Source organism: Hemicordylus capensis, chromosome 1 (genome assembly GCF_027244095.1).
Source record: "Hemicordylus capensis ecotype Gifberg chromosome 1, rHemCap1.1.pri, whole genome shotgun sequence".
Classification (NCBI taxonomy): domain Eukaryota; kingdom Metazoa; phylum Chordata; class Lepidosauria; order Squamata; family Cordylidae; genus Hemicordylus; species Hemicordylus capensis.
This window is the reverse complement of record NC_069657.1, coordinates 154,792,233-154,805,328: the sequence shown is the minus strand read 5'-3', so window position 1 is coordinate 154,805,328 and position 13,096 is coordinate 154,792,233.

Genomic DNA, 13,096 nt, shown 5'->3' with positions numbered 1-13,096 from the left:
CATGAGACCCGGCTCATTGTATTTCTGAATTGTCAGCCCAGAATCTAAAATATGGTATAGAATTAGAACAAGACCAAGACAAGTGAGGAATCAAACCCACATGAGTCAATCTCAGTTGCAACACAGTGAAACAACGTAGGGCCCATTGCCACTCTGAAGTCTGCTATAGCTTTCAGCACTTTACTTGGTTAACCTTAAACTGGCTCTTCATTGGTCATCCAGGCTGGGGAGTGTCCTTTTTAAAATATACTTCCCAAAAATGAATGTTCATCTTTCATGGTTTGTGCTTGCCATCTCAGCACTCTTGCCGTTCTCCCTTTATTACCTGCCTACCATGGCCTGGCGGTGGTGGGGGCCAAAGCGACGGTGGGCCCGTCCATTCAGGCCAGTGTCTTTTTCCAGCTGCGAGGTGAGTCTGTGCAGTTGAGAGATCATTGCAAGCCCGTGGGCTTATGATGATCTCAACTGTGCAGACACTCCTCGCAGTTGGAAAAAGACGCTGGCCCGAATGGATGGGCCCAGTGTCGCTCTGGCCCCACCACTGCTGGGGGAGGGGGGAGGGGAGAAGGACTGCTTCACTCCCCACCCCCACAGTCACCCCTCAGCCATGATAGTTTGAAAATGGAGATTTGGCGGGGTGGGGTAGCCCCAGGAGGCCCCCCTCACCTTGAAGGACCAGACCAGGTCCCCAAGGTCTGGTGGTTAGAGCGCCTCTGATTGTGGAGCTGGAGAAGGTGCAGAAGAGGGCAGCCAAGCCTTTGTTGAAGACTGGGACCTAGGCACTTACCTTCCATTTCTTCATTTGCTACTGCCTCTTTTTGCCGGCTTTGCATTCCATGTCACTTTTTCCTAAGCTGCTCTTCCTGTTCCTTCCCAAACTGGCTGTTCCCTTCATCATTCATCATCATTCACCATTGCCCCAAGGACTGGTTTTCTGGTTTTGACTAGTGGTGACCCAAAACAAGGTATTGAAATCACTGCTGGCATTTGGGGCCACCAGTTGCAGTATGAGGTGGCAAAAACCACCATGTTGGGGCTCTACAAAGTAACCACCCCCAAATGGGGAGAAGTCGGGTTGTTTTAGCCTTATTTTTGAATATTTCTCTGAAGCTGAAAAAGCACTTTGAGTGCTGCTGCTCTTTCCAACATCTGGCTCATGGCAGCTAACACCTTTTGCCAGAATACACTGGGGGAATGACGCTGGTAGCATCATTCCTCTGCTGCATTCCAGGAGAAAAAATAGTGACTGGCAGGAGTTGGCCACCCAGAAGAAGAAATGGTGGCTGCCAAGAGTTGGTCACCCAAAAAAGCAGTAGCACTTGAAGTGCTGCTGCCAAAGCCACCAAGGCTTTGAAAGCCACCAAGGCTTTCCACTTTGAAAAACAAGGTTGGAAAATAAGGCTGGGGTAACCCTTCTTCACCATGTGTATCCCCACCCCAGAAATGTTTGCAGCACTCTCTTGAAAGAACAAACCCAAGATCCTCCCAAACTACTCAACCACAAAAGAGTTCAGAAAATGGAGAGAGGTATTTAGTCCAGCACTTGAGTTGACCCTTCTGCAAGGACTCTGAAAGCCTTTCGACATCACACTAAATCAGAGGCAACCATCACAGAGGTTCGGGTTAGCGGTCACCCAAATGCGGGAACCCATGGTTCTGCGAGGAAAGAGGTTAACAATCACAAACCTGAATTGTTACCCTCCTCGGTTTCAGCAGTGATAACTCTAGTTAGAAAGCTATGCCTTATCATCTGAAGACTGCCATTGCTTGAAACTGGAGTTGAGGGTGGGAAGCTCCTCCCTCTCTCCCTCCATGACCGGCCATCAAGAGTCTTTGATGAGGAACTTCAAAAGCTTTCCGGAAGTCCAGGTATACTATGTCAACTGGATCACCTTTATCCACACACCTGTTAACACTCTCAAAGAACTCCAAAAGGTTGGTGAGGCAAGATTTACATTTGCAGAAGAAGCCATGCTGTTTCTTCCCCAGCAGGGTCTGTTCTTCTATGTGCTTTACAATTTTATCCTTGAGAATGTTTTCCATCAATTTGGCAGGACAGATGGTATGGTAACCAGCCTGTAATTTCCCAGATCACTTTTGGATCCCTTTTTGAAAATTGGTGTTACATTTCCAGTCCTCCGGTACAGAGCTTGATTGTAGGGATAAGTCATATATTTTTGCAAGGTAGTCAGCAATTTCACATTTGAGTTCTTTAAGGACTAGTTTTAAATTTTTCCAGTTTAGAATGTCATCTCTTGTCACCTCTATATGACTCAGTTCTTTTAGCCTCTGTCTCTGAGAAGCCCAGTTCAGGAAGAGGTATACAGTCAGTATCCTCTGCTGTGAAGACAGATGCAAAGAACTCATTAACCTTCTCAGCAACCTCCATATCCTCCTTAATAATCCCTTTCACTCCCTCATTGTATAATTGTCCAACCCCTCCCTGGCAGGTTTCCTGCTTCTGATGTGTTGAAAGAAGTTTTTGTTATTCCCCTTGATCCTTTTAGCTAAATGTTCCTCAAACTCTCTTTTCGCCTCCCTTATTGTCACCTTGCATTTCTTTTGCCAGAGTTTGTGTTTCTTTCAATTCTCTTCATTTGGGCAGGCCTTCCAGTTTCTGAAGGAAGTCTTCTTTCCCTTTACAGTTTCCTTGACTTTACCTGTTAGCCATTCTGGCATCCTCCCTGTTTTGGTGGTACCTTTTCTAGGCATGTGCCCGAAACGTTTTGGAGGCCATTATGAAGGCCTCCAAAACATTTCGGAGCTGGGGGCGGTTTCGGTGTTTCGGCGCCGGCAGGGGTAGTGCTTTAAGGGTGGGGGAGGGTGTGCTCACCCTTCCATTTCCCCCGCCGGTGCGTTGGTTTTTTTAAGCCCCTCAGGGCGGCAGCGTTCCCCCGTGCTGCCCTGTTTTCCCTGGCGGCCGGAAGTGGCCGGAAGTCACGAGTGCGTGTGCGCCCATTGTGCATGCGCATGCACATGGCAGAAGGGCGTGCGCGCACACAACAGGCGCACACGCACTCGTGACTTCCGGCCACTTCCGGCCGATGGGGAAAACGGGGCAGCAGGGAGGAATGTTGCCACCCTGAGGGGCTTTAAAATACAATGCGCCGGCGAGGGAAATGCAGCGGGAAGGGTGAGTACACCCTCCCCCGCCCTTAAAGCGCTACCCCCGCCGGCACCGAAGATTTTCGTGCACATCCCTAACCTTTTCTTCTTTTTGATAGACATTCTAACTGGGCATCTAGTATTGTGGTTTTAAGTAAACGCCATGCATTCTAGAGCGAAGTGGCTCTCCTGATTTTCCCTTTCAGTTTTCTTTTCACCAAACTCCTCATTTTAGAGAAGTTCTCTTCTGAAATTCAAAGTGTCTGTGTTAGATTTCCTTAGTGATTCTCTCCCTGCATAAATGCTGAATTTGATTGCACTATGATCACTGTTCCCTAAAGGATACGTGACACTGATATCACGCACCAGATCCTGAGTGCCACTCAGAATTAAGTCCAAGGTTGCCTTCTCTCTGGTTGGTTCCATGACCAACTGTTCTAGGGCACAGTCATTCAGAGTATCTAGAAATTTGACCTCTTTGTCATTACCTGACAGTGAATTTACCCAGTCTATATGTGGGTAATTGAAGTCACCCATTATTACTGCCCTGCCTCTCCTTGATGCCTCCCTGATTTCCTTCTGCAACTCCCAGTCACTGTCAGCGTTTTGATCTGGAGGGCGATAGCACATCCCCAGTAGCACATTTCCTTTCAGGACTTGTAATGTCTCCCACAGGGTTTCTGTGGAGGACTGGTTCTCCTAAGTTTTCTAGCTTATTCATTTCTATCCTTTCTTTAACTTACAGTGGTACCTCATCTCCAAGGCACCGCTCCTTGTCCTTTCTTTAGAGATTATATCCAAGGATAACAGTGTCCCACTGGTTCTCACTGTTCTACCATGTATCTGTTATGCCCACTATATCTATTTCTTCACTAGCAACCAAGCACTCCAGCTAGCCCATCTTGGCTTGGAGGCTTCTGGCATTGGCAAATAAGCACCTGCACACAGAATCTCTTACCTGGTGTTCACTATTTTTCTTTTGGCTCTTTGATCGGCTAGCACAGCCTTCTGTCTGCTCTTTATGTGATTCTACTCTGTCCCCTTCTGTTTTATCTGAATCTTTTACACCCTCACACCTTAAGGAATGACATTTGCTGAACTGGATATTGCCCAGATATTTTTGGCTATTCTCCAGGTGTCATTTTTGTTGGGAATTCTCTCTGGTAAGAGATACCCTTCCATTACAGCAGAGTGCACAGAGGCAAAACACAGCGGAATTTGCCTAGGCATGTGTGTATGTGGAGAGTAAAAGAAACTTGGAGCCAGTTCATAGTTTCAAATCAATTAAGGAGTCTTTATTAGTGAACTCCATTCTAGATAGTAAAGTGGAGAGATAGGATCTCTAATCTAGCTAACTAGCTGGATGCAGCTAGCTGGATGTTTTCTGCATCTCTGCACACATGGTGCAGGGAGAGAGAAGCATGTGTGTTGCAAGGGAGAAGAAAGGGAAAGAGGGAGAGGAAGTGGCAAGGCAGGCAGGAAGGAAGGAAGTCCCTGAGAGCAGCAATCTACATATCAAGGAATAGTGTCAGAGCAGTAGAGAAGGGATGACCAATGACTTGACCCCTCTAGCCCTCTGACTCACTAGTCTGTCCCTCTCTGTCATTGAGACATGAGACAGTGCAGAGTCCTTCACTTTTAAAAGCAGTTCTTCCTCACAGCAGCTGGTGTTTTGAGAGCCCAGAAGCTCCTCAGAATGATGTCATGTGATGATTATTTTTACTAAGGCTTCTGACAATAGAAATGACAGCCACCAGCTGCCTGGAGAAGTGCTGCTGCGTGAAACAGACAGCAGTGAGAAAAAATGAAACTGGATGGGCCAGTTTGCCCCACCTTTCTCCCATCTCCTAGTTGTCCCAAATTTTGAGTGGAAGTTTTCCAAACAGCTCAGCATTCATCATAACAGGACATTCTCTACCTTAAAAGAAAAGGGGGGAGATGAGGAAGAGGCTAGATGAGCTTTCCAAGGCACAGAGTTTCAGAGTTTGAGCACTACAGTCAGAAGGCTGTCCTGTATCTCCACCAGTCACACTTCAGATGGTGGGGGGAGCCACAGAGCAGAGCCTCCCCTGAAAGTCTTGATGGGCAGACAGGATCAGGTGGAAGCCGGCAGTCTCTTAAAAACCATACATCATCCAAATTAAAACATGCTGAGGCAGGTCTTACGATCACAGAGACCAGCCTGGGGAGGGTGAGCAAGGACAGCGGGCTTAGCCCACTCTCCCTTCACACAAGCAACTGTCTGCTCTGGGCGGCCACTGCGGGGAGCGGACTGGGGCAGAAGGCTTTTTGGGGAGGGGAGTAGGGCAGAAGGCTAGTGTACTACTGCACAAATGCTCTGAGCGGGTTCAGTTTGCGAATTCTAATCGTTGTTCAATTGACAAACATGATGGGGGAGGGGGAAGGACAAGTTAAGCATTGCCTAACTTGCTCTTTTAATTTCAGTGACACTACTTTGCGTAATGTTCCTCAATCCTCAGCATGTCATCTACAAATAGTATCACTGCAATTCAATTGGGACCCAGCAAAAGTCATCTTTGAGTTCCTGAGCAACAATAAATCATTACTAATTTTTTTAAAAAATACATAAAAATGTTTGCCAAACTAAGATTTTGTCACCAAGCCACACATTTCAACTATTAATCACACTTCTTTGGCAATCTTATTCCTTCAATTATTAAAATTATGTGTTTTTATTCTAGTGCAATTAGTCAGGTTTACTGTGCTGCTTATTTGATCAGTTGACACATTTTTATCCATCCAATTATCTGGAGAAGAATACCTGTCATCTCTACCTTCTCAATGACATTTCCCAGTTATCTCCAATTTACTGTTTCTTCTTTGTAGTCCTATATCACAGAAATCCTAAGAACCTTATCTGAATGCTTTGGGAGGAGCTATCTGAAAGCCAGCAAGCCAGCAAACAAAAAGCTCATTATAGCTAATTTCACTCACTAAACAATCACAGTAAACAAGCGTGCAGCAGTCAACAGGCTGGAATTAGCCTTTTGAGCCATCAAGCCTACATCTTTTCACCATAATAATATAACATAAGACCCAACTACACATTCTGGCAGATATGGAAGCTATGCTCACACTCACTGCAAAGCAGGCTAATGAAATTTAGCCCAAGCCTGGTGCTCCCAAGCCCACCTAATTACCCTTCCTCTTAGACAAGGTTAATGAAACGTGTGCTCCATTAACCTCATCTTTTTGCTCGTGTGTTACCGTGGCACACAGAATCCCCTCCGGCACTTCACACCGATCGTGTGAAGCGCCTCATGGAATTCCTAAGCTAGTGTTTGCCTAACATGCAAAGTGATAGCAGGGGAGAATTTTCTGTATAGAAATTGGGGACAGGGATGAAATGTATTTAATCCTTCTCTATGCTCGGTAGTTCCTCTGTAACCCTCTCTTCACCAACCACTTATGTCCATGGTAGGGCTCAACGTTTTATTTGTTGGTCAAGTGGGGGAAAGCAGCTAGTAGGAAGGGTTGTAGAGGCTAAGCTGCAGGTGGGGAAAGGTTTAAAAAAACATACTTCTCATTGTTTGTGTCTTCTAAATAAATGCTTAGCCATCACTTTCAACATCAGCAGCAAACACAGCATTCAGTATTGCATGTTTGCAACATATAGAGGACAAACAATATTGTCCTAATGTAAGTTTATAATGCATGAAGACTACAACATCAAGTGATTATGTATGGAAGTAAAACAGCCAAAAATGCTGTCACATTGGTTCACACATGCACTCTTATCAGTCTTGATAAGTGCAGCATCAAGTAGTGACTTGAGGGTGTCAATGGATCATTATAGGTATAATGCCACAGAAAGGACTTTCATATCCATCAGATCCATCTTATTTATTTATTATTTCTCTGTGTAAACTGCCCTGAGCCATTTTTGGAAGGGCGGTATAGAAATCGAATAAATAAATAACACGTAAATAAATATCAGCTCACATCACTTTCCACACAATGGTTTTAGGCAGAGCCAGTTCAAGTGCCAGTCATCAAAAAATGTGTAAAGCCCCGTGTGAATGTAAACCAGCCCTTAGACAGAGAAACTATTCTCATGACCAGCAGGAACGGGGCTAAGGGAGCCCAGTCCAGTTTCTGCAGCTTGTGAGAACCAACGGGCTTGAGGGCGAGCCCATGGTGGCAAGCCCACCTAAGTAGCCACCCCCTCATTTTTTTTGGCTGTGTGTCTGCTTGCAGCCATGGCAGACACACTCAGGGGGAGGGGGATCACAGGAATGCACCATGCACTCATGCGGTGCATTACTGGGGCTCCAGGGAGCAGGGTGCCATGTGGCGGGTCTTTCCTTCACCCGACCCTCAGAGCTGCCAGGTGAGACGCAGCGAGATGCAGTGAGGTGTGGGAGCATCCAGCCTCCACTCATCTGGGTGGCCAATCCACCCTCCCAGTGACAGGTACGTGATCGTCTGTGGGGAGAGTGAGTCAAAGCCACTCTCCCCGCAAACCTCCTCCCAGTGCTTCACACTGCTTGTGTGAAGCACCTCAGAACTTTCTTAGCACCTGACATCATTTCGAACTCCAAGCTTTTCAGTGGAGGCAGTATTCAGATATTCAAATAATAAATCATTGAGTGCCCAGGTACAGAGACATTCATCTGCATCTGTGAATCCCCTTTGGCTCCATCTTAAAGAAGGAAATACTGTTTTTGTAGTTTAGGTTTATTACCTCTAGACTCTTAGTAATCTAACTTACTTGAGTTGTATAGCATGCTCAGTGGGGTTCTCTTTGGTGGGCTGGGCATGGTCAATGTGTTTCTTCTTCAGTTTGTGAGCCACAAGATGGATGCTGCCGTGACTTCAGTTCAGACACGGAACTTGGGGAACTTGGAAAATGCATTTGTCCCTCTTGAGGTGCATGATGGGATGCACCTCAAGAGGGACAAATGCATTTTCCAGTCCCCAGAAATTGTCTACCTGGGCCATAGACTTGATGCACCAGGGTTACACCCAGCTGAGGGAAAGGTAAGGGCCATAACTGAGGCACCACCCCCATGTTCCATGTCTTAACTGAAGTCATTCCTCAACTTACTGAATTGTTATAGAAAATTCCTGTCAAATTTGTCATTGGCCCTAGCTCTGTTGCATGTCCTTTTGCATAAGGGTGTGAAATTCCGGGGGCGGGGGGCAGCACAGGCAGTTGCCTTCCCAGAAGCTAAGAAGCAGTTAATGTCTTCCACCCTCTTTACTCATTATGATGCAAAAAAAGGTCTTGTCTTGTCTTGTGATGCTTCACCATAAGCATGAGGGCGGTGTTGGTCCATGTGATGCCAGATGGTTTGGAGCTTTCCATTACTTATGTATCTTGAGCATTGGCTCAAGCAGAAAAGAATTACTCACTGTTGGAGCATGGAGGGCTAGCAGACGTTTTGGGGTCATGTCTGTTTGGCAGACCACTGCCAAACCACTCCCTGGTCTATTTGGAGAAGATAAGCTGGTACCTTCACTGGCTTCATCCAGGATCCAAAGATGGGCTTTGACACTGTCAGCTTATGATTACCATTTTGAATATAAACCAGGGCCAGTCATGGGACATGCTGGTGCCCTTAGTAAACTTCCTCTGCCAGATATGCCCAAAGTTGTACTTCAACCTATGGAAACTGTCCTCCTTATTCAGATGATGTCCACACTTTCTATGAATGCTGCTGTAATCCAGCAAGTGACTAAAGCAGATCCTTTGTTGTTCAGAGTTTGGAGGATGGTGTCTGCCCTACAACCATACTGGCAAACATGAGATTCCTTGAGTGTTCAGGAGGGATGTTTGCTCACAGGTTCACGGTTAGTTATTCCCACAAAATACTGACCCGCAGTTCTGATAATGTTGCATAAAGGGCACCCAGGCATTGTGCATATGAAGGCATTAGCCTGCAGTTATGTTTGGTGGCCTGGAATGGACCGTGTAATTGAGTCAGCAGTCAGACAGTGTGGAACTTACCATTCTGCCCATCATGCACCTCCAAAGGTGCCCTTACATCCCTGGGAATGGCTGCAGCATCTTTGGTCAAGGCTTCCCATAGATTAAGTTGGACCTTTCCTGGGCAAGATGTTCCTCATCATAGTTGATGCCCATTCCACATTAATAGAGGTCTACCCCAGGACTTTGTCTACAGCTGTAACCACAATTGATAGACTTCACCTTTCTGTTTTTGGACTGCCTGAGACATTATGAGTGATAATGGGCCCCAGTTTGCAAGTGAGCTTTTCCAAGACTTTATGAACAAAACCAATATCCAGCATATATGAATTGGCCCTCATGACTTGGCCATGCAGGGTCCATTGCGCATCGGCAGCGACCTCCAAAATGTCTGCCATGATGGGGGCAAGGTCCAGAAAAGGTCAATAATTGCCTGAATCAGGCACTTTTATACACAGAGAAGGTTGGCAGGTGAGGAGGAATATCCATGGATATACATCCCCCCCAATGGCCTCAGAGAAGTCCCCCAGAGGGGATAAGTGCAAAAAATAAAGCAGAAATAAATAAAAAATATTTGCAACCCCCCCCCCAAGTGGCCAGGGGGGTCAGTCTGATGTCGAGTCAAACTGGGGTGGGGGTTGGCTTGACATTAAGTCGTCAAACTGAACTGGTTTGACTTCAAACAAGTTCGGAATTGAACCTGTTCATACATTTCTAATACTGTCTATGCCCTAAATTTTGCCAAAAGTCCCCGTTGGCTCACTGGTCACATTGTTGCACAGTCAGAACTATCTTCATGGAATTAGCAGATGTTAGGCGCATCCGGCGGCATTCCAACCATGTAACTTCATGCCCCAGGTTGTCGGCACCTTGTGATGGTCAGAGTGTGGAGACTCCTGTTCCAGTTTCAATGGAGCCTCACAGCAACCACTGCCTACTGCCTACTACTGATGGACCACCCCTTCATATTCCTGATTCTGTTGTGCATCCACCTGTAGCCACTTCAGAACAGAAGGATGTGTCAGTGATTTTTCCTGATCGAAGTTTCCTGCTCAGGAGTCCCCTACAACATCCAAAAATGTTCCAGTTCTGTTGCAGCACCTCTGCACTGCTCCAGTCGGATACCCAAACTGAGGCAGAGACTGAACCTGTAGCCTGTTTAACTCATGTTTTAATTTGGGCATGTTTAGGGTTTGTTCTTAATCCTTGTGCTGTTTTTGTTTGTTTTATTTTCTCTTTTCCCCTTGTGGGGTACTTGTTTTAAACAGTGGGGGAGCAGTGTGATGTTTTTGTCATTTAAGAGTCTTATCTCTAGACTGTTAGTAGTCTAACCTACTTGGGTTGTTGACCATGCTCAGTGGAGTTTCCCTTTGTCTGGTGGGCTGAGCATGCTCAGTGTGTGAGCATTCTTCAGTTTGTGAGCTGTGAGCCACAAGATGGATGCTGCCTGAAGTGTGTGCTCTTGTGAACTACTTTGTTCATAAAAACAACAGTTGGACCAGATGTGGTTGCTATAAATTACAAAAGGAACTTCAATCATTTCATCTGCCAAGCAGTTCTGTTCCCCAACTGTTCCTACAGGATTTTTGACTTGTGGTGTTAAAACCTAACTCTGTCCAGCTGCTGTTCAAATCAGTTGCCAACAAGGAAATGTATGTCATAACCAATTAAGATATATTAAAGTAAAGTAAAGTTGTGCTGTCAAGTCAGTCAACTCCTGGCAACCACAGAGCCATGTGGTTTTCTTTGGTAGAATACTGGAGGGGTTACCATTGCCATCTCCTGCGCATGAGATGATGCCTTTCAGCATCTTCCTATATCACTGCTGCCTGATATAGATGTTTCCTATAGTCTGGGTAACATACCAGTGGGGATTCGAACCAGCAACCTCTTACTCTCTAGGCAAGTTACTTCCCTGCTGTGCCATTCGGTAAGTAAAGGTAAAGTGTGCCATCTAGTCAGTTTTGACTCCTGGTGCCCACAGAGCCCTGTGGTTTTCTTTGGTAGAATATAGGAGGGGTTTACCATTGCCTCCTCCTACACAGTATGAGATGATTAGGGATGTGCAAAAAATTTCGGGCACAGAACGATCTGTGCCTGAAACAAGCAATTTCGGGTGATTCGGGGCCGAACCGAATCACCCCCGATGTCCCCCGATATTTTTCAGGCCCGAGCTGAATCACCCGAATTTCCGGCATGAAAAATTCGGGTGATTCGGTTCATGGTTGATTTGGGGGGATTTTTTGAAGTTTTAGTGACTTTGGGGCAGTTCGGGGGCATAACATGGGATCTGGGCAAAAAGAGTGGGGTGGGGTGGTAGTGCCTAATGGGTGCAGACTACCACCCCAATTTCAGGGGGATTGGACAAAGGGGTGATTTTTTGAGAATTTTTGAAGTTTTAGTGACTTTGGGGCAGTTTGGGGGCAGAAAGTGGATCTGCCCCAAAAGAGTGGGGTGGGGTGGTAGTGCCTAATGGGTGGAGGCTACCACCCCAATTTCAGGGGGATTGGGCAGAGGCCTGATTTTTGGGGAATATTTGAAGTTTTGGTGTCTTTGGGGCAGATTGGGGGCAGAAAGTGGATCTGCCCCAAAGGAGTGGGGTGGGCTGGTAGATAGTGCCTAATGGGTGGAGGCTACCGCCCGTCCCCAATTTCAGAGTGATTGGGCAGAGGGGTGAAATTTGGTGAATTCTGAGGTTTGTCTTCATAAGATGAAGTGTGCTAAATTGATTACTTCCTCATATTCATAGTAAGTGTGAAAAAGTGAAAGTGGGGTCATGAGAGTTGTCTAATTGAAAAAAAATCTCATTTGCTATGATAGAATGAGAATTCACACCTCAGAAGTTTTTTCGGATTAAATCCGAACCCGAACCGAATCAAGGGTGATTCGGGTGGCCCATATTCGGGCACAAAACAGAACAGGGGTGATTCGGTTCGGGTCCCAAACCGAATCACTGAATTCCCGAATTGCACACCCCTAGAGATGATGCCTTTCAGCATCTTCCTATATCGCTGCTACCCGATATAGGTGTTTCCCATAGTCTGGGAAATATACCAGTGGGGATTCAAACCAGCAACCTTCTGCTTGTTAGTCAATCATTTCCCCGTGGCACCACTTAAGGCGCCATTAGGTGGCAACCCTTTAATTCTATAATTCTTAAATAAATTTCTGAGGACAAAGGGTAGAATTAGGAATGTGATTCTGCACTTCCAGAAAGGACTGGCCTCACAGGTGGAAGCAAATAAAATTCCCTTTCAAAAGCTGTTGACAAATACTAGGAAAGAAGTGGGTTAGGTCCTGAAAGCACTCTATTAGTTGCTTTTAAAGATGCAAACGTTAGTCATAGGAACATAGGAAGCTGCCATATACTGAGTCAGACCATTGATCTATCTAGCTCAGTATTGTCTTCACAGACTGGCAGCGGCTTCTCCAAGGTTTCAGGCAGGAATCTCTCTCAGCCCTATCATAGTGGGGGAAAGGATCTTTCAATGGTAATATCACACAAGTATTAAAAAGAGAACACCCGGACTACTTGAGAGATTTGTTATTCACACTTAAAAAATGGAAGGTTGAACCGGATTTATTTAAAGGATCCTCCTGAGTTAAGCAGCTAAGGAAAACAATTTATGGAGAGATTCTAGAAGTGGGTTTCTTAAAACCTGATTTAGAATGTAAACGCTACAAACACTGCACTTCACAGTACTTGTTGCAACCCGATCACCCTATCCCTCTCTTTAAGGAGAAAAAAGTCCCTTTCCATTTATGCGAAACAAGGTGGCGCTTATACCATCAAGTACTACCACTTAATTCAGCTAAGCCATGGCTCCCAGAGGACCAGCAAGAGTGCCCTAAAATCACTTGCAAACAGAAAGCTAGTGAGCTAGGTAAAACATTCAGGGAAACCCACTAACATTTCTTAAAAGAGTGTGTGGTAGCCAAAAGAGTGTGGCAGGGAGTAAGCAAGCTGTTAGAGTGGCCTGATTTGGAAAAACAGACTTGGGAAGAACTAACCTTGGGTTTGAGTGATAGAACCTCCTTTCG